Consider the following 20,180-nt stretch of genomic DNA (forward strand, 5'->3'; position numbering starts at 1 on the left):
GACATTTGTAAGTAACTTAAAACTATATCAAAGACATCTGTGGATTTTTGGAAAAGGAAAAGACAGACAAAGTGGAGCATCAAGCTAAGCCTTCATTCACTGGAAAGGTACTTTGCACTTTTCTAGTCTTACTGATCAGTCAAAATGCTTTTAACTACAAGATGCACCTGTACATATGACATTACATAAGCACTTTATCTACTGCACATCCATGGCCAATAACAAACCATTAACCAATGATGTATGTCTCTGGAAAAACTCCACTTTACATACTCTAGACCTGGTTAAACATTCAAACTCCACACAGAAAGACCCCAGCCAGGATACAAACAGAATCCTTCTTGCTGCGAGACCACAATGCCAAACACTATAGCTTTGAGGCAACCTTATTATGGATCTCGTGTGTCTTTGTCAGGGTATCGCTTCTTAAGGCATCCTTTGACCTCTGTTATTTATGTGCGCCAGATATGGTCACATCTATGCTTTATCTGGGAATTTGCAGGAACCTCGCAAAACGTGACAGGAACACAAATAGTTCTCTTAACAGTGTCAAGAGCCACTGGGAAGGATAACAAACATTACAATAAAGCGAAGAGAGCACTATTCATACACACTTGGGTAATCACATAATTGAACACAGCTGAACAAAAAACAGGTGAAAGCAATCAGGGAAAATGAAAAATAGGAAGCGAAACTAGAGACTAGTCAGAAGAAAAACCCTAACAAAGTAAAACAGGAAGTTACAAATAAACAGATAGGCAAGATAGACACGCACTAAGGCAGGGGTGGGCAACTCCAGGCCTCGAGGGCCAGTGTCCTTGAAGGTTTTAGATGTCCTTGAACCAACACAGATGATTTAAATGGCTAAATTAGCTCCTCACCATGTCCTGAAGTTCTCCAGAGGCCTGGTAACGAACTAATCATGTGATTCAGGTGTCTTGACCCAAGGTGAGATCTAAAACCTGCAGAACACCGGCCCTCGGGGCCTGGAATTGCCCACCCCTGTACTGAGGAGTACTGATGAAGGTTAGGGAAATAACTCAAAATACCATAAAATGCAGATCATGAATCACTAAATCATTTTTTCAGGGATTTTCAGTGGTTTTATAGAGCATGATAAGGATTTTCAGCAATCTATGCAATATCTGAGGATATGTTTTCAAGTTCAATGTATGACTGAAAAAAAATATTTATTTATGCACCAAGTCTTTCCCCTATAATTTAGCATTTTACCAAATGATTTGTCTACTTAAGACTTATTCTGAAATTCTCAAAGAATGCAAACCATGATTAATCCTATAGTGGAAACTTCCAGGAATACCACTGCATTTTATAATTCAAAATTAAAGCTATTGCTCGAGATTTAAGTTGTGTTGTCATCCCATATTTGAAAATCAGCATTTTACAAAGCAACATGTTACTCATGTGATATGCAAGCGTGGCTACCAAGGTTATTATCGTTAACGAAAACTAACGAAATAACGAAAACTAGAAGTGAAAAAACATTTTCGTTAACGGAAATAAAAATAAAAACAAAAAAAGGAAAACTAACTAAAACTATAATGAGTGTTCACAAAACTAACTAAAATTAACTGAATTTATATCAAAAATGTGTTTAGTTTTCATTGATGTGTGCGTGTCATACAGTAGTCCAGGGTGAAAATGAAGTTTAGTTTCCAGATTTTTTTCTTGCTGTGTCTCATTATGCCAGCAGGTGGCAGTACGTTAGTCGAGTCGTCTGTGTTGCTGCTCCGTCCACGCGCAGAATCATGTCAGGATAAGTTGGAAGAAAGCGCCAGAGTCCAATTTGGGATTACTTTGAATATGACTGTGTTTTGGATAAAGCAAGTGTCTTGTAGTGGAAACAGACAAAATTATGAGGGACATTTCTAAAGGGGAAAAAATCTCACAAACCTTAAAGTGCACTTGAAAAGCTCACACAAGAAGGCTAACCTAGCTTACCTTGAGAAGGTAAGGGAGCACACTCAACCCTCATCCCCAGAAAACAGAAGCTAACCCCAGGCAAGGCAGCGTGATGCATCCCGAGACAACAGGACGGGGATATCTACACAACTGTGTGAGTCAATTACCTTCAAAAAGTTTATCAATTCACTTGAACCAAAATTATGAACACCCGGTGCTGCGAGAGTTAATAGTCTCATTGGGGCCAAGATATACATTTTATAGTTGCCTGGTATCAATGGTTGTTCATCTGCCTTTATTTATTTATTTAAAGAACCCATAGGTGGGAATGTGAGTTGTCTGTCTCTGCGTGTTAGCCCTGCGACAGACAGGCGACCTGTGCAGGGTGCAGTATGGTAGCTGGAATAGCAACATACCCAAGGATGAGCAGAATGACTGATATGATGAAACTGGGATTTTGTTACACTTAATTATTGCAAATACAACTAAAACTATAACTGAAACTAATCAAAACTAAACTGAAACTAAGGATTTTCAAAAAAATAAAAACTAAACTAAACTAGCAAACAATTGGTAAAAACTAATTAAAACTGATATAAAATTGAAAATCTGAAGTCAAAACTAAATAAAAATAAAAACTAATGAAAATTGCAAAACTATTAAAACCCTGGTGGCTACTATACATTTTATACCCTCCTCAATGACAGCTGAAGCCTCTGTTCAGCAATTTCCAACCAGAGAATATTCAGCCATCAAATTCTGTTTCCATATGAGAGAAAGTTTTAATAAAAGCACAGAGCGATTTTAAGGCTTTAAGACTGGATCAGTACCATGACAAGATAAAGAAATCCCTGTACAAAAGTGCTGAATTATGTACAAGCTCAGATTTTGAACGGCGCTCATCAGAACTTTTGAGCCCTACTGCAGCGCATCCATGACAGATCCACATGAGACGCAACAAGCCCCCTGGGTGGCAGGGAGTGGGTGGGGGAATAAGGGAGCTTAGAGGAACCGTTGAGTCGTGAGGGATGTACTCGTCTCTCACCTGCTATTAGCATGCAGAGAGACTGCCTAGTCGAGGCAGAGGTTTGTGGGTGATGTGGGAGGATGTGTGAGGGGACAGCAGGCCATTTGACCCTTTGCCTCAAAAGGATCTGTGCTTTTCACATCCTGCTGGGTGAAGGGAAGGAAATATACATCATGATGCTGCTCTGGGCCCTGTGGGGAATACAAGCTCTTGAAATACCAGCTCATGGCTTGAAACTGTGTGCGCGTGGATGTGTATGGGTGATTTCTTGTGTCCCTTGGCGTGAGTCTCCCGAAGCATCATGGAATACAAATGGCAGTCATCATTCCACCAACCACAGAGACCACACAAACACACAGACACAAGCACACCGCCACAGCTACACTTGCTGCCTCCCTGCCCCTGAACTGCTCTGCTGCTTTCCCACACATACACACAATGGGATTAACTAACACTTCGTCTGGCCTGAGGGCTTGTCACCCAAAGAAATCACCAGAGGGGAATCATGAGCTCAGCCCCCAATTTACTGTGCTGCTTTTCCACAGCTGCCACATGCTGCCTGTAGTAAATGACTAAGGAAGGTCTTGAGGAACGAGCGGGAGAAAAATAAGCCTCCTGCTTCTATTCTTGTGTTCTCCAGCTGAATACCTGAACATGGAAATCTGCGCTCTGTCACACGTGCAGATATCAGTCTCTGTCACTCAGTGTCCCCAGTTCAGCTTACTGACAAAGGGAAAAATAAACACCTGAGGGCTGTTGAACAGTTTGTAGAATGCCAACTGCAGGTGGTTGGAGTCATAGGGGATCCAGAAATGGATGGATACACAGGTGCCAAACAGGTGTCTGTGCGCTTGGGGGGAAACGCAGACTTTACATGATTTTTCTTTACCAAATCCACTGTGTTTTGAAAAACCATGCCTTGTGAAGGATGTAGAAATGGCGGAGAAACTGTCACAAGTGTGTGATTAAAAACGACTCATATTTTAGCGAGTGGGCATGTAGAAACAGCAAATCCAAAACGTGTAAACAAGCAAAGAAATTGCAGATAAATGACAATAAGAAAGGGAAAAACCCCTGAGAACACAGGAACATCTATATAGAGAGAGACCAAATGATAAATAAGAAGCAGGGGAGGACCATAAAGTTTACATTTCCTCCACATCATGCATAATTCAAGCTACTTGCTTGCCGAGATTCCTGGCTCCAGTAAATATAAATACATTTCTGGCCTAGGAAATGTATTTTCTAGGTGATATGTCAGTCAACATGTCAGTCAAGTTTCCTTTTCAATTAAACAGGTACCAACATCTATAGGGCTCCTGGTTGATGTCAAAGAATCCCCTTTTTGTTGACAGATTTGATGGAAGGTAAGCCAGTTCATCATCTTGGTTCCAATTATCTAAATAAGCTGCTTGAAAAATAAAAATAATGTTTCTTGCTGCTTGTTTACCACATGGTGATCACAGGTTAGATTCTTGTGAGTTACATTGCATTTCATGAATACCAGATCGCAGCCCTTTCCCTTTCACTCAGGGTCCATTCACACATACGTTGACATTCCACAAGCTGCTTTTAATACAGGTTCAGATACAAATCATTAGGGCTGGGTATCGTCACTGATTTCTAGAATCGATTCAATTCCGATTCACAGGGTCCCGAATCGATTCGATCCACGATTCGATTTAATTCGATTCGATTCGATTTAATTCGATTCGATTCACTTTGATTTGAATCTGGGAAATTTTGACAGTCAGAAATATTATAATTCAGATCAGTACATTTACATATTTTTGTATCTATAAAAAGGAAGCTGACACACCAAGACTTTATCAAAGGTGTGAGCATCACAGCAGAGGCCTTTGTGTCAAAGTAGCTGAGGATAAAACACAGAAAAACATGAAGGTGATTTTCCTGTTCTGGGATTTTATAAAAATTTTCTGCAGTAGATCAAAAACGAAAGAAAACCATTAATCAACACATGAACATTACCTCTGAAGTTACAGCGGTTTTATTAGAGACAAGGCTGAGCGTTTTGCATTTTGCATAATTTTAAAAAGTTTAAATTTGTTCGGTATTGAACGGCAGAAATTAGGTTTTATTTTCGGAAGTATATAAAGCGGAAAAAAAAAACCGTCGGCCGACAGCGCTGTAAACAACGGTAGACTTGTGCATAACAAGCAAGCGAATAATGAAGAAAACAGTACAGAGAGAGAGAGGGAGAGAGAGCGCGCGAGAGAGCGAGCATGCGAGAGAGAGCTGTGCATCGTGGTCGAAGCAAAACAATAAAAGTCAGAGTGAATTCATGACGTTGTTTATGTGAAGCCTAGTTTGGATCTTCTTTTGCTGCTGGTTCGGTCAATATTGTTTGGAGAGAGATAAAACTAACAGCTTTAGAATCAGCGCATAAAGGGCGTGAACACAAAGCGCGGACCGCCGACAGATCAGAATCAGCGCGCTGTCGGCTTTCAGCCCCGGCTGTGAGAAAGGCGACATCTCACTGATTCTGATCCGCGGTTGGGCTGTGTGTTTAAGTCTTTGTGCAGAATCCATGTTCCTGCTCTCATTTACTGTCTTAGCTGTTTGGTGGTTGTTGAAATTTTGTGAGATTTCACCAGAGATTCTGGCATTTCGGGCAAGATAGATTTATATTAAAAAATCGATTCAGGATTTTAATGAATCGATTTTATGTTATCCAAGCCAGAATCGATTTTAATCGATAAATCGATTATAAAAACCCACCCCTACAAATCATAGCACAACAAAAATGAATAAGTTTGCCATTAAAGGAGCAGAAGGAAACGGATTTGCTATTCTCAAAACACATACCTGCTCCTGCACCAGTTTCACCTCAGCAAGTATTTCTGTCAAGTTGTGCTGACACATATGTGACTTCTCATCTGACCCTTTATCTTCAACCCAATCTTCATTTTATGAAAAGGAATGTAGTCGCAGAGATGGTTGTTTTCAGGCAGATAGAATGAAGTTCTGAAACTCGCTGCATGCTTCAATAGTTTTGGTCAAAAGTCATTAATTCAACCCAGTAGCACCAGCACACTTTTCCATCCCTGTAGGTAATTTGTGACACAGAAGTGGATGTGCAGCAGCTGAAGAGAGGTGACAGCAGACAGAACCTTTACATCTGTTGTTGACATGCCTCACACATGACCTAATGACATGTTTCCTAAAATGACTCTACAGGGCCTTCACACTGCTGAAAGACTGCACTGAAACTGAAGGAGACTCTTGTCTACTTAATCTTTGGTATTGTATATAGCATTAAAGTGCAGTTACACTCGTATGTGACGCTGAATTGCTGAATTGAGTCTCACTGCCTTTAAAAATAGTTCTCGGGACGTGCTTATATGATTATACTATAGTGCAGATAGGCAAGAATAATAATAATAATGCCTTTTTTCTTTTGCTAACATGTGCATTGATCGGTGTTGGTGGGCGTGGCTTCCCTGACTTTTTTTTTGCCCACGGCTCAGATTAGTCAACAAATATTGTCCACACTTATTGAGCGTTTCAGACAGATTGTAGAGCCTATAATAATAATAATGATAATGGATTGGATTTATATTTCAAGGCACCCAAAGCGCTTTACAATGCCATTATTCATTCACTCTCACATTCACACAGTTGCCCTGGGGCAGACTGACAGAAGGAAGGCTTCCATATCGCACCATCGGCCCCTCTGGCCAACACCAGTAGGCGGGAGGGTAAAGTGTCTTGCCCAAGGACACAACGACCAGGACAGAGAGCGCGAGGATCGAACCGGCGACCTTCCGGTTACAGATGCGCTTGGGACTAATTGGAAAGTTCAGTTCAGTTTGGTTCAGCTTTGGCACAACTAACGACTTTTAAGTCAGCCGCATATGTGTTTTGTTTCCCGCTGTGTCTAAATCAGCACCACAGAGCCTCAAGCAAGACTGTAAACTCCGATAGGAATTTGCAGCCTTTCTACACTTTTGACAGTCAATCAGCATTTTTCCTTATTTGTTGACCGTGTTGGGATTTTATGCATATCAAATAAAGTGCCACCACTAAACAATCCCTGCCTGTTCTTCTGCAGTTTCATGCACAAAATGTGTGAGGGAGGGCTGAACATTTATTCAAACAGTTGTCGGATTCATTACTCCAGACTGACCACTGTGGCAGGAACAGAGAGAAACACAAAGCCGCATTATAAAGTTGACAAGGGTTCACTCGAGGATACAATTAAACACAGCAGAACAAAAATCTAACAAGCTGCTACCTTTTACACACCTTTAAGTTTTGGTTTCTATCAGCCACCTCCTGCCAGAACATGCTTTTTATTTTTAACAGAGTCTCACAGGAGGTTCCAGTTTAGTGAAGTATAACTGGAGTCACTTATATCTGCTTACTTTTTTACAATTTTAACATAACACTTTACATTTAATTATTTATTTATATCTTAATTTATTCATTCACTTTCTTGGTGAGTTTATGGCATCAGTGTATTTAACAAAAAAAAAAAAGTCATTTTCTTTTTGTGCCATGTGTGCAGCTCTATCCACCAGTGCTCAGTATTCAAGTTGAACAGCAGAAAACATTAGTCATGCACTTTTTGACACTTTATGCAAATCAAATGAGCTGCGGTTGGTTTCATTTACATTTTCAGCCTAAGTAAATTCACTCTAAATTGAAAAAAAGTCTTATTAATGAAAAATTCTGCTTCTGTTTTCACTCGCCTTCACGCACATTGGAAAAAAACTTACAACCCCCCGAACACTATAATGTGCTATATTCATTGTAAAAAAAAAAAAAAAAAAAAATAGAAAGAATTACTTCCTAATTTAAGAGGAATGGTTGTTTTTGAATATTTACATAGTCATTAAGTTTATGTGACCATGTCTGCTTTTAAAATATATATTATAAATCGGTCCCCAGAGAGGGACAGTCATCTTTTTCAACTGTTTGGAGGTTGGTGAAAGAAAAGAGAATTATACCAAGCCAGGAAGCGAAAACAAATATAAAATGTTACAGAAAGCAACACAAAACTCCCACATGTGATAAAATAGTAGTTTCCTTGCTGCCAAACACGACTTATTCCGGCCATCCTTCCAGGTTTCTAAATGCCAGATCTTTAAAACATGGCCACTATTCCACTGTTACAGGTGGTACACATCAGAAGCACCAGCTTCGAATTACATCTAACAAAAATGGACTATATGATTCCCTGAGAACGTGTTGGTCTTAACCAGAATAATGTGGAAAAATGCAGGAGTGTGCCTAACAGTAGATCTGTGTGACAGTTAGAATGTAGGCTGGCACACTATGCAATGTAATTTCCTTTGATTTAGTCCATGACTGCTTTTTGAGAACATGAACATTATTGGTTGAAAGAACTTTCATTCTATTAAATGATTATTTCTTAAAAGACAAACTTGTAAGAAAACTGAGATCCAAAAAAAAGAGAAAAAAGCTGAATGCCTGTGGAGACCGGAATGAAAATCCCAGATGAAGAGGAGATCAGCAGCTCTCATAAAAGACTCAGGACTGAAGGCCACTGAGATCATTATTTCTGTAAGAACAGCAAGTTTTCTCATCAAAGCCATTTTCAATCTAAAAGTGATGAAAAAGCATGTAATTACAATTATGCCATCCACAGTGAGACTTCGCTAATCAGACTGAGAAGTGCCCTGAGTGGACTTCTCCTGTCCATCAACAACAGCAGCTCAATGAGCCAGAGGTTTCCCCCCAAAGAAGCACATCTGTCTGCTTGTTATGGATGAACTAAGAGGCTCTCACTCATGTTTCTCATGTGTAGCTGCTGCGACGACTTCAATAACACAAATACAAGCAAATAAAATGACAGAGTTAGAGCAGATGAGAAAACAGCAGCAAATCTATTAAGACAGATGCATTCTAAGGGTACAGTTTTTCATTAAAAAATAATTATTTAAAGTCACAGTTTAAATGTAAACATACTTAACTGTACACCTGTGAAGATTTTGGTGGATATTTGGCAATTAGGCATGTGCTGCCGAACCCCGAGAATTCACAGGGTCCATGGGATGGCTTTTCACATTTGGTGTTGTGGTGTTGTGTTGTGAAGTCCACCCTTTGCACAACTTCAAGTTAGACCAGGCCCTTCCAATGTGAAGTTTATAGACTGCATCAATTTCTTTAATTAAAAATTGACTAGATTCCTGCATCTGTTCTACTATGCAACCACATTTTGTGCCACACTCACAGTAGTTTGTCTTTGTGTTTGTTATTATCAGTGAATTATGTTTAATAGTCTCATAGACCTTCCATTTGCAATTAAGACTCTTGCAAAATATTTCACATCTGTGAAAGAAAAAAATGCACCAGGTCAAATGTGCAAAAGAAAACATTCTTAATTAATGATATATAAAAAGAATCATTTTAAATGACAAGTGCCCTGAAAAAGGTCTAAAAAAATAACCCAACTAAAGGCCTGAACATATGGCAAGAAGAAGGAATATACCTGGAATATATATGGAGAAAGTCTACCAAATGATAACCACTGAGGGAAGCTTCCAAAAACAATATCATCTGAAATCATATCAACAATACCCAGAAATGAAAGATTGTTTTCTAAGAATTTCAAACACAACTGTCAATCTCTTCCATTTTTATTTTCCCCCTGCTCACAGCACTCTTTTCCTGCCATCAAGTCTTTTACCAGAGGAGCTGTTCGGGAGAACAAGGGTAAACAAAATTAAGCAAAATAGAAACTGCTGTCAGTGATCCAGGAACATAAGGCCTTTAAAAACTAGATAAAGCCATTTGTGAGATGACATAACCATGTATAACCAGCTGCTTCTACTGAAACACTACTGTTGAAGTTAATTCAGGCTGACGTTGACAATATATGTTTTGAAAAGATAAAAACAAATTTTTGTTTTATTTCATGAAAATCAGAGGTTTCATTTAAAACTCTATGGCAGTCCGGGCTGCTGAGTGGACCAGCAGTTGGGGCACACAGTTAATGGTAAAGACTGAGGAGAAAGGCACCACCACATGAAGTTAAACTGTGAAAGAAAGAAAGAAACAAAAAACTGATACAATACCAACATTAAATCACATTACCCAGAGTGCAGAGAACTGTAGAAAATGTGCCTTCCAGCCATATTGTACATTACTTTTACAATACATATTTAATTAGTATCATCTATTGAAAGGTTTTACACATTTAAACAGGTGCAGAGGATGGTGCCCTACTTTCCCATATTAACCCACATCCACTGATTTGTATGTGTGAAATGTTAGAACTCTTCATGCGACTACCTTTACAAAATGAATGGGTGGTGGGGCTGACAAACAGGTTGCCCAAGACAGTCGTACTAAATGCCCTGCAAACACTAATGTGAAACTGAGCATTTCCTCATCTTCTGCGTGGCTGCTTAACCACAACCCCAACTGTGACCATTTTATCACTGTTAATTATAATTTGAAGGGACCAAAGAACTGAAGCAAGACAGCAGTTGTCGGTTAAGATGAAATATGTAGTTGTAAGATATAGAACTATAGAACTGAGTATAAGCAATGGATTGGACAAAATGCATCTTCTGGCCAGCCTGTGCATTTCAAGTTTTACATTTAATTCTAAACAAGGAAGAAAAAGGGAAACAAAATGTGAAGGCACTAAAAGAAAAATTAGGGTATCAATAAGTTTTCTGTAAGTCCAAGGCCAGTTAAAGCAATCCATCTCACCTTCACCTGCCTCCCTAAGCCTCTATATAAATCATAGAAAGAAAGGAAATCAAAGTGTAAGCAGCAGCTACTAGCAGCTTGTACTGTCGGGTGTTTTCTGACTTTGTTTCTCATTATCTGAGCAAATGTGAATTAGTTAACACACCACAATATTTAGGTAGCTGATATGTGTCAAATATCAACAACTATAAAAAGATGACCAGTGTTACTCACTTCACCTGTGAGTGGTTTTGATGCTGGGACTAATGGGTGTACATCAAGCAGCATCAAAGCCATGGCAAATGGATATCATTCCTAAATCTGCAAACCTTTGTGGGCAAAACACAAAGGTTTTTAGCAGTGGAAGAAGAGAAATCATGTAGTGTAGTTGGCTCTTTGTTACTAGTTGAAATGAAATTATGTCTTTTTTGGGACATGTAAAACAACTCCCACCTCCATTATTCATTTATCTGTTATTTTTTCATTTACTTTAAACCACAATGGATAACTCAGTTATGGCACTTTGCCTGTAATGCTTAGAATAAATGCAGGAACAGAACTTGCACTAACCAAGTAACAAACCCACAGCTTGCATGTGTGAAATTCTTCCAAACAATGGAATCCTGTCTTAACTCAGTGATTTATTGATTTGTTTATGTTGCCCACAGAGTTACCAGACAGTTACTGTCATCGTTGCAAATTGCACAAGAAAGAGCATGCATCAAGACATGCACAAGAAAGCTGCTTTTTTAAGGGGTAGAAGGCAAAGCCACAGAGAGATGGAGAATGCAAAAAACATTTTTCATACTGCTCCAGGTTGTTGTACACATACAGCTACCAGCACTGTACTGTGTATGTAAAGGTTGGCATGTCGGAGCAATGGAGAATTCATAAACACTTATTTTTAAAAGAGATCTTAATCAGCAGTGACTCCCAAAAACACGAGCTTTGGATGCAGTATTCTAAGTGTTACCCACAACATAAGGCCAGTAGACACTGATCTAGCTATGTTGTGGACAGGAATTAGCCTGCTGTGCGCAGCTTGAAATACCAAATGCCACCATACAGTGACTGAGAAGAGAGAAGAAGAGCAGTTTAAGAACAAAAACATTTTTAGTGTGCAGATGGTCTACCTTTGAACTGCCTGTGAGCTGAAGTGCAGCATGAGATCCTTGAACACTGAGTGAAAGTCCACATTTAAGTATTTATTCTGCTGTTGTCACACCCTGCTGGAGGAGGTATAAAAAAACACAGACTTCAAACTTCCAGTTTGATGGTACAGAGAGTCCACTCTATAAAATATTTTAAATGCTTACACATTGATATAATTCATACAGAGTAAGTAGTACAGAATATATCCAATATCGAGTTTGACTAATCAACTACTTGGACACCCCTGTTGATGGAAATGTAGCTGGTCTTGGATGAGTATCTGAGTAACTAGGATGAGGTGAAAATGGTCCCACTATTAAGAATCTGAAAGGCAGAATGACAGAATGATACTGACACTGTAGCACAGGTAACTAAGACTGACTGGGTTGGAGAAGGCAGGCAAGAAAACTATTGGACCGGTGTGATGACCACAGAATTGAGTTTGACAGTGTGAGAAAGCAGAAGTGACAAAAAGAATAGACTAGGAAGAATAAGCAGCCCATATGCCAAGGAATGCAGGCAGGGAAGTGAATACTGGTATTCCTAAAGGAAAAGCTTAATTTAAACTTGTAGTATTTCCACCGTAGGATAACATAAACTTGAGCACAGCACTAACTGAATTAATGCGATGACTTGAAGCTTGAATAATAATTTAGGTGCCTTGAAAAATTGTAGGCTAAATGATTTTTTTCTTGTAATTTTGAAAAATTGGTGGTTGCCCAGTGTTCACATTGAGGTTTTTTTTCCACAATCGGGGACTGACTGCAAGTAGCTGCAACAACCAGTTGGTCACCCAGAGACTGAGCACGTAACACCATCAACTTCTGGGTGACCACTTTAATTACAAGGCCACTGCACAGGTTACCTGGTGACAGGCAACTGTATTGAACTGGACAGTACAGCATGTGAAGCTTGTTTTACAGATGCATTTCTTGAACAGTACAGGAAATTTGCATGCATGTAAAACCACAACAGGATAATAACAATTTCAAAAATCAGTCTGTCAGAATGCATTTATATACACTAGAAGCAAAACAGCTTTTTACAACCAAGCAACCTACAACTTGAAACTTCTAAAGAAACCCAACTCTGCATAAAAGCGATTTCTTTTTGAAAGTTCCATGTTTCACACGCGTGTTAACAGAAAGGAAGCTATAGACTTCAGGGTAAAAACAAGAAACAAAAACACCTAACCACAGATTTACTCAGACACTGGGTATGCAGGAAAAAAAGCATTGCCCTGGATGAGTGCGGCTTTTATGCAGTTTACTAATGAGGAAGTGACTTCAGCTTAGATCAAGGCGTGGCAGCAGGCCTGCAAACAAACAATAGAAGAAAAGAAAAAACCTTCTTGTAGTAAATAGAGCCCCTAGAGGACAAATGGATGTAATACAGCGTGACAAAAAAAAAAAGAAACAAAATTTAAAAACCCTTAAAAATTAAAAAGAACAACCACAAAAGCAAGCACTTCACAGTTATTAAAAAGAATAAAGCCTTTGCAGAAAATTAATAAGCCACATGATTTTTAAAGTACACCACTGACTTGGTCTGTTCGATAACGATTCTTTCACAGGTCATAGCATATATGAGCAAAGACTACATCTTCACTATCTTTAGGAGCGGTGGGGAAGGAGCAGCTGGTATTTGAAGACCTCAGGGCTTGTGCAAAAATGTGTGGATATAAAGTTAAAGCCAAGCGTTGATTTGAAAGTTCTGAAAACCAAAGAATGGACTTTAAAATCAATGTTAAATGCTGTAAGGAGCTAATGTAATGAAAAAAGAATGCTTCAATGCTTTTCTGCTTTGTAATTTATATGATAGGAAGATGTGCTAACGGGGCACCACAGAGTGTGTCTGACTGTATCATGATACAATGTAGTTTGGTGATCTTGAGGACAGTTATCATTTCAAATGCAACATTCTGCTGTAAAACCTTGGGTCCTGGCATATCCATCCACCTGAACAGAAGAAGATCCACACCAGTACTCCCTGATGGAATCATCTTCACCCAGTGGAAGTGGAAGTACTCACAAAATTCCACTTGACAAAGTATTCAGGAATGACTTCACATAATAAAGAGCTAAGATTCCAGTTTAATCAAAACTCCAAGGAATGTGTGGGAAGAAACTGGAGCAAGATTCTACACCTTACAAAACAGAAAACTAGGGATCTGCTGCCAACACTTTGATGACAGGCTTGTTGTCCTTTATCACGTATAGGAATGTTTGCTCTCCTGAAAATTTTCCTTGTGGTTTAAGGGAAGGAGCATCCTTCATACAGTGTGTATAAGGCAGCACAGATGACGGACGCTTGTTCGGAGTGAAAGTATCAGCTGTGCTGTTCAGACATTGGATCAACATATCATAGAAACTTTTCGGCTAGGGAACTAGGACATGATTGTCTGACATTGAACATTTGCATTCCTACTTGCAGAAAAAGCTCAGGGCTGAGTGTATATGGTCAAATAGACAACACAAAACGTCTCAGGGGTCCATGAAGGATGCCTACTTGACAAGTTGACAGGTAATTTTAATGTTGTTGTTGATTAATGTATTTATCATCTCATCTCAAGACTCATAGAGCAGATAAATAGATGTGTCTGTCAAGAGTGCAACTGTGAGGCTGTTACTTGGGGTTGCCATGTTATCGCTACTTACCGTACTGTAGATACACTTCATTGGGGGTTTAGCTTCACTTGTGACCTTGGCAATTCTGCTCCACTTTTCAGCTGTTAAGAATAACTAAAAAAAAACCCTAAGGCAGCAGGCTGCACTGGAAATTATGGCTTCTTAAAACTGCCCTTATGAATGGCCATAAACATAACCTCCATTTGAACAAATAAGCCTTGCTGAGGGCTACAGCAGAGCTGCCATTAAACAGGAGTCCCCTGTAGCTCAGATTAGTTTTTGCACGGTCAGCCTGCCAAGAATAAAAGTCAGTCTATATAGTGAAGGGTTGTAACGACCATGAACCAGACGACTCCCCTCGGTCTTTAACGGCGGCCTCAGTGAATGGAGTATGAATCAGGAGACTAACATGCAAGTCAAGAGGAACGGTGCGGACAGGGATATCACAAGGCCCAGCTCAGACAGCAGCAATAATGCAGCCCTCCAAATCCTATTATCATTGTAATGGAACGGATGGCGTGGGAGGACAGAAGATGGGTGTGTGGGAGGGGGAGAGAGACGAGGTGTAAGGGTGCTCCTTCTCTCCGTCTTTCTTCGTCTCAAGAAAATGTGTGTGCTTGTGCATACACGTAGACAGAGACACACATGGTCTTCTATCTTATTGCCAGTCTAGCGGAAAGCTCCAGGGTGACACCTGCGTGTCAAATAAATTCCTCCCTAAAGAAGAAAAATATCAAGAGATGTGGAGATTTCTGACGTATTTCCGGACTTTAACTGAAAACATCTTATAGGACTCCGGCAGGAACAAGACAGCCAGAAAAACCTGAAAGCAGATGAGGAATGCGTAACATAAAAGAGGCTGTGATATAAGGCAGGATACACACAGGCAAAAATAGACAAATGATAAACAATGCAATGAACCCTTATCACATTTCACTCAATTCATCATAAGAAGACTGCACAGAAAAGGTGTCTGAGCTGATGATTATCTCCAAAAACTCGAGTCCTAACAGCCATGTGAAATAATGAATAAGAAAAGCAATGAACCCCGTCTGGATTTAATACTCATTAAGTCTTCAAATAAAAGCACAGCATTTTTCAAAAGTAATTGAGATGGTCCGGAGGGCAATAAATGGCTGTCTGGCACTAGTATATGGATTATGGATACCTTAATGAGACCCATGCCATTTGCAGAGATAAAACCCTGTGACCCATTTGGACAGGTATAAAAACAGCTGAGAGACTGCCAACTCACAGGAGTTCATATAATGATGCATCTTTGTACAGTAGGTATTACTCCATGTGCTAATTACTCCTTATATTTACTATGAAAAACATAGCCCCATAGCTTTCTTTGATCTGTGTATATATACAGTATATGTTAAAGCTTTTATGAGAAGTAATTCATGTTATTGTGATGATAAAACCATCATGTGCATAAATAAACCTCCTTTTATTTAGCCTGGAATGGCTGTTTTCTCGCTTGTAGTTTCAGGGTTTATTCTGCATCTTACATTTAATGAAAACCTGGAATTGGGGTCTAAGAATAGAGAATAAGGTCAAAAACACAAATGTAGATGTTTACACTATGTTATTAAGCGACATATCTTCACACACGGTTGCTTCGAACACACAAACAGGCAGCAAGCTTGAATTTTCTGAAGAGTTAAATTGGAAAAAAAATTAACATATCAGATATTTATGTGAAATTTTGCCATATCATATGAATCCTTGACGTTTGGTTAAAACCGTCCTTGGTGAGGTCCAGCTTGCATATACATCCATCACCCGTTTATTACTGGATTTAAAGAGTGACTAGACCTTCTAATCTACACCAGATCGTTGATGCATGTGTGATGGTAAACGGGTTCAGTACGTGTGTGCTCTTTGCTCTTATTCCTTCAGTTTCTTGACTTTGTTCTGTCGTCCCCCCTAGTCATTCTTTTAGTTTGATCCCCACCTGGACTCAGAAAGAGCCTGCAAGACCTGAATACTTTCAGGTGTTTTCCTCTGCAAAGGAAAACTCACCTTGTTATTCCAAGACAGTCATCTCTTCTAAAAAGTGAAACCTTTCACCACCAGGGGGCATTGTAGTCCTTTTATTTCGGCATTATGACAAGTATAGATGGAAAAAACTGCTACTGGTGCATAGGCAAGGTTACCTGGCTCATGAAAACCCCCCAAAATTCACTAATCAGGAAAGGCAGTAAAAGAAAAGCATATTGACCCAAGAGGTTTGGTCACTTGGACTATGGACTAGGTTAGGTTAGGTTTAGCAAGCAGTGGGCCACCATCAAGGCTGTTGTAACCATTATGTTTACAAGTAAAGTATTGATCCTGAAGCTACAGTATTTAGCGTATGAAGGACAAGGTTTGCAACTAAGAATTAGGATTTCTGTCTTCTGAGCCCATCTTCTCTACACAGTATTCAACAAATAACTTTACGGCTTTGGATGATTTATTAATATTATTTATTCACAATTTCCTCCTTAATGCACTTAAGATTTCAGTCTATGTGGGGCAATGGGCATGAATAAAGTTTCTGGTGCTACAGCACTGAGGCACTTAGAAAAGTGAATGGGCGCCAGTGCATTTATGAATGCATGGATGAAGCTGGTTGCACCTTATCCAAGATAAGTACTCATGTTAGGACCTTTGGATATAAAAGTATTAGAACTGCATTGGAAGTCAGAGAACAGGACCTGCCATGAACAACCATTGTTCTCTATTTATATTGTCAGCATCTCCAAATGCTGGCCTCAGTGCAAACCATTCTACACTAACAGACTTTTTTTTTTTGCTGCTATTCCATTAACCCAGACAAATCAGTGCTCATTTCTAAAGCTTCTCGAGACCTCACAATAGACTGAATTGCATTGGAATTTTTCTGACATCTTTTGAGCCGGCATGGATGTAAAATAGGCCTTAAATTGTATTCATAATTGTCATAAAAGTCTCAAATTGTTAAAAGTTGAAGCAATTCTAAAAGAGCAAATCTTCCAGAGGTAAAATTCGGTTTGCTCTACTGCCAGCAAATATGCCACAAAAGAATAAATTTTTTCAAGTACAAGATGTGCTTCCTTGTGCCACATTTTGTTTTCTATAACTGAAAATGACGACGCCGCTTTCAACACCTCATTTCCTTGTGATAATGTGGATGCTGACATAGTGTTTACTCTTGAACCAGCAAAATGCTCCTCACACGTTTGTACAATGGAAGAGACTTTCATTACGCAGCCATAGCAGAGCGCATGCAGCATTTCACAGAAAAAAATACAGAACATACTGTGTCATGGATAACAGACCATCAATTTAGCAGTGCAATTTTCAGTGAAAACATGCAATACACACAGATCTGATTGCAATGACAAATAGTGTTGGAAAGGGGTATGAATAGAGGATAAAGACGACTCATGGGCTTAATGTAGTGAGTGCATAAATAAAAGACAAGACTGCAAGTGGCAAAGGGTGGAATCCTGAGACATATTTGTTTTATTTGACAAAGGACACAAGCTGGGCAATGATAGGACTGGAAAGGTTAGCAGACACTGGGTGCAGAAAGTGGAGGAATTTAGATTTGCTATAAGTGGAAACACTAAATTTTGCAGTGACAAGAACCAGCTGCAGTCTGGCCAAGTGACATTTATATTCATGGTTAAGTTAGTGTTGTAAACAACCTATTCCTCCTACATATTCACTCGCAAAGTTATGAGAAGGAATCTTGAAAGGAGATGGAGAAAACCATGTAAAAGCATCACATAACCTCCCAGAGCAGTTGTCAAAGCTTTAGCTGGGCATCAGAGCATGCACTGGATCGCTTCAATATCTTCTCATCCTGTGCAGAATCAAAAATCCCAGTGAGAATGTAGAGCTGTGTTCTAGCCATTAAATACTACATGAAAGTAGTGAGTGCAAGTAAAGCAAGTAAGACAGAGATGTACATTGATGATCCCCACAGGATACACAATGCAATGAGACATTGCGGAGTCTAGATTTCAGCACTATGATTTCAGGAATTTGTTTTTAGGCGCTCCTACATTAATGAATTTAAAAACATGTAACATTTAATATATAACATATGTTAAGCACAGGGCACAAGGGCAACTGACTTAACTGGAAGATTACTGAAGAATAATGGATGATCTAAGATGTACTTGGGACCTTGGATTCATTTATGCCGCCTGAAGCCTTTCAAGCCTCTTACTGAATCTATTTATGGTGAACTTCTGAGCATTGCTAAACATATAAGCAAAATTCATGAGATACATCTGAAATTTGTTGGTTTACAGCATTTTAAAAGAGACATTCGCTCTCTTCTTTTACCTGCCATACTGGCTGTTTGTGACAAAATAATGTATGTCAGTATAATAACTGCAAATATGGTCAAGTCACGAATAAACAGACAGATGTTTTGCAGTGATTTCATGATCAGGCAATGGAAGACACAAATGCAGAACAAGGGGAAGGCGAATTAAAAATGTTATTACAAAAAAGGTTTAGGTTTTGGACAAGTTTGAGATCTTGAGCTTGTGAAGAGAGAAGGGAAGTCAGCGAAAGGTACTGAAGTATATGCTGGAAAATGGGCAAGCAGGCAAATTAGATGGTTTGAAGCTGGAAAAGAAAAATACGAGGCTGGCAGGGAGACAGCTAAGTTACAATAAGGAAATCCTAACACAGAAGCAGAAACACAAGCTTAAGATGATCTGATTCATTTATAGAGTCAAGGTGTCTGATAAGGGACCAGTAGAAACTGGTGGATGCATCATGCATCCTGAGGTTAGACAAAAACAACACATTTGCACTGCATCCTGACAGAGGTGATTATCACATCCAATACACCCCCAGAAATGTGTAAGTTAAATTCCATTTGTTACAGAGCACCTTTGATCAAATGTCTCTAGCAAGCATATTTAAATTAAGAATAATTCCACCTTCTTGAAGGACAATCCACATTAAACTTTAATATCACGAGATCCCTCAACCTGTGATATGAGTAATCCAGATGACACTGGTAGGATAGTAAATCAAACTGTGCACAATTTAATTCTGTGAGGAAATCCTATCATAGATGGAAGAGTTCTGTGACAAATCTGAATGGTGTTAAAATGCAGAGATCCTCCTGCATGAAACAGATACCTGCCAGCCAATGTTTACTGCAAGCCAATGTTTTAAACTGGCTGCTTTGTGTTTGCATGGCTGCACAGAGGAAAGGAGACAGATGCAAGGTTCCGGGATGTCATTAAGATAGAAGACAACATGGATAGGTAGGAGACATAAGAAGGCTGGATTGAGAAGAAAGCAGCTGCTGAAAAGTCCTGAAGGCACCATTTACAAAACTGGTTCTCGATGATGACCACTGATATTTAGAAAAGCCTACTGATGTGGACACTGAGCACCAGGATGTGAAAGGTTAGTTTCTACATCCTTATGGTTCAACGGTAAATGTTCACATGAAGGGATGTCCGTTTCTGTCCACTCTGTTGAATCTAGCAGGGAGGTTGTCTCCACTCACATCGAGCTGGAAAAAAGAGAGCTCTGAAGCATGACCCCCGATGTAATTGACTTCATAGAGAGCACTCACTTCTGCAGCCTGCTTCCCAGTGGTCATACAGGTCAGATGGAAATTAACTGTTAAGAAATTCATCTTAATTCAAACAGGGCTGCAGAACAGACTGAGCAAAACCACAGGCAGAGAAGAGTCAAACAGACTGAAACCAGAGGTGGTAAAAACCGAACCAAACAAACGAGCTGAAAACATGGACACCAAA

The 20,180-nt window shown here is 39.4% G+C and overlaps 1 long non-coding RNA gene across 1 annotated transcript; it reads right to left on the reverse strand.

Moving 5' to 3' along the window:
• Positions 1-2,192: 2,192 nt before the first annotated feature.
• Positions 2,193-6,747, reverse strand: LOC146495866 (uncharacterized). Its single transcript, XR_014871213.1, has 2 exons — positions 5,708-6,747; positions 2,193-4,553 (listed from the first exon to the last, which is right to left on the reverse strand). It is a non-coding gene; the product is annotated as an uncharacterized LOC146495866 (long non-coding RNA).
• Positions 6,748-20,180: the final 13,433 nt, after the last annotated feature.

This window comes from Neolamprologus multifasciatus, chromosome 19, assembly GCF_963576455.1.
Source record: "Neolamprologus multifasciatus chromosome 19, fNeoMul1.2, whole genome shotgun sequence".
Classification (NCBI taxonomy): domain Eukaryota; kingdom Metazoa; phylum Chordata; class Actinopteri; order Cichliformes; family Cichlidae; genus Neolamprologus; species Neolamprologus multifasciatus.